We start from the raw sequence: 2,630 nt of genomic DNA, 5'->3' as shown, positions 1-2,630 counted from the left end.
TTTAATCAGAAGGAATTGAATATGAGGCAACGACGCTGGCTAGAATTACTTAAAGACTACGACTGCGAGATACTTTACCACCCCGGTAAAGCTAATGTTGTTGCTGATGCTCTCAGTCGGAAAGTCAATCTTGAAAGGAAGAGGCCAAGAGCGTTGAGAATTGAAGTTGTCTCGACCATTGTGGAGAGTATAAAGAAAGCTCAAGAGGAAGCTTCTGAGAAAAATGACCGAAAGGAGGAACGTTTGGGTAAAACGTTGGTGTTTGGTACTAACGGTCATGGACTGAAGGTATTCCAAGATCGTATTTGGGTACCTAAATCAGGAGGAATTAGGGATCTTCTGATGGAAGAAGCTCACAAAACCATGTACTTAATTCATCCAGGTAGCACTAAAATGTATAGGGACCTGAAACCCTACTACTGGTAGCCGACGATGAAGCTTGATGTTGCAAAGTATGTGGCCGAGTGTGTGACTTGTGCGAGAGTCAAGACACAACATCAGAAACCTTACGGGAGTTTAGAACCATTGCCTGTGCCTATGGGTAAGTGGGAAGACATTGCTATGGATTTTGTCACTAAACTACCCAGAACAAAGAATGGTCACGACATGATTTGGGTGGTCATTGATCGATTCACTAAGAGTGCGCATTTCATAGCAGCCAAGGAGAAATGGTCTATGGAAAAGCTTGTGAATTCTTACGTGAAGGAAATTGTGAGGGTTCACGGTGTTCCGTTAACGATTGTATCGGATCGTGATAGCCGTTTCACCTCAAGGTTTTGGAAAAGTCTACAAGAGGAAATGGGTACCAAGTTATGTTTAAGCACAGCTTACCATCCGCAGACTGATGGTCAGAGTGAAAGAACAATACAAACACTTGAAGATATGCTGACAGCATGTACCTTGGAATTCCTAGGTAATTGGGATGAACATTTACCGTTGGTAGAATTTTCCTATAATAATAGTTTTCACTCGAGCATTAAGATGGCACCTTATCAAGCTTTGTATGGACAGAAGTGTCGTACGCCGTCTTGTTGGCTTAAGGCCGGGGAAAAGCAGTTTATGGGACCGGAGATGGTTCATCAAACTGCTGAAAAGTTGAAAATAATTAGGGAAAGAATGTTAGCAGCTCAAGATCGTCAAAAGAGCTATGCTGACAAGAAGCGAAGACCGATGACTTTTGAGGTTGGAGATTCGGTTTTGCTTAAAGTCTCGCCGTGGAAGGGACTTATAAGATTTGGTAAAAGGGGAAAGTTGAGTCCAAGGTTTATTGGACCATTTAAAGTTCTTCAGAGGATTGGGAACCAAGCTTACAAGCTCGAATTACCCGAAGAACTGAATGGCATTCACAACACCTTTTCATGTGTGTTATTTGAGGAAGTTCACGGGAGAAGTTCCCGATATAATTCTAATTTCTTAATTGAGAATTGATGAGAACAAAAGGTTGATTGAAGAACCAGAGGCAATTGTTGACCGAAAGACTAAGAAGTTGCGACGCAAAATGGTTGGGTTAGTCCTTGTCCGATGGAAACACACGAATGGGCCGAATCTCACCTGGGAGACGGAGAGTGACATGTTGAGTCGCTATCCGCATTTGTTTGTTGATGTGTGATTCTAGGGACGGAATCATTCTAAGGTGGAGAGAATCGTAACGCCTGTGTTTCCGGGCTTGCCATTTTTAGCAATGTAATGGTCTAGGTTAACCTTTGTAACCCGTTTTGAAATAATAAGATTGTATTATTTGAGTATTATGTGTTTTGTGCTTAATTGCTTAATTATATGGTTGATTAATTAAGAATAAAAATAAGCGTCAAAATTTAAGTGTAAAATAAACTTAATATCTTTGGTTAATGTTTTAGTAATTGAAACGAGGTTTCCGAATATATATAGAACGCCCAAATCTGACTTCGTATGAGGAAGTTATGATTTATCGAAGTTTCGGCTTAGCAGTATGCAGCCTGTTTTACTCGATTTGAGATCGAGGGGTTTTTAGCCGAAGCAATCTAAATGAGAATCGAAGATCTCATTGTTGGTGTCGAAGCGATAAAAAGTTAGGCGAGAACGGACGTCAAACGAAGAAGTTATGAATTTATAACGAATTTTTTCTGTCGCGGCCTATTAAAAATAAATAATAAAAATAAAGTCAAAATTAGCCGACGAAGTCTAAACGAAAGTCGTAGAGCGTAGTCTCACCTTTCTGTGGATATAAAGAACGTCGAAAACGGAGTTCGTATGAAGAAGATATGAATTTCCGAAGTTTATTAAATAAATTTTGTTTATTTTTAATCTTTTAATCCGGCCTTATCCGAAGCCCAGTCACCGGACCGATCCGACGTACGCCCCGCGTACGCAAGAACGCCCCGCGTACTCCGAAGGGTGTCGACATTTCGGATGACGCATGCAGTGACGATTCGGAGCCCTGTACGCCCCGCGTACAGATGTACACCCCGCGTTCGTGCGAGGGTCCAGCATTATAAAAGGGGATCCGAAGGCAGCCAAAATTTTTGTTCATTTCTTCTCTTCTCTCTAGTCATTTGCCTCGTTTTGCGTGCCGATTCCATCCCGAAGCCCCGGTAATATTCCCGAGCCCCGAGGCAAGTCCCGAGATCCCGAAGATCGCGAGAAGTGCGGTT

This window comes from Lactuca serriola, chromosome 7, assembly GCF_051521515.1.
Source record: "Lactuca serriola cultivar US96UC23 chromosome 7, Lser_US96UC23_V15, whole genome shotgun sequence".
Taxonomy (NCBI): Eukaryota; Viridiplantae; Streptophyta; class Magnoliopsida; order Asterales; family Asteraceae; genus Lactuca; species Lactuca serriola.
Note: the sequence above shows the minus strand (reverse complement) of the source record.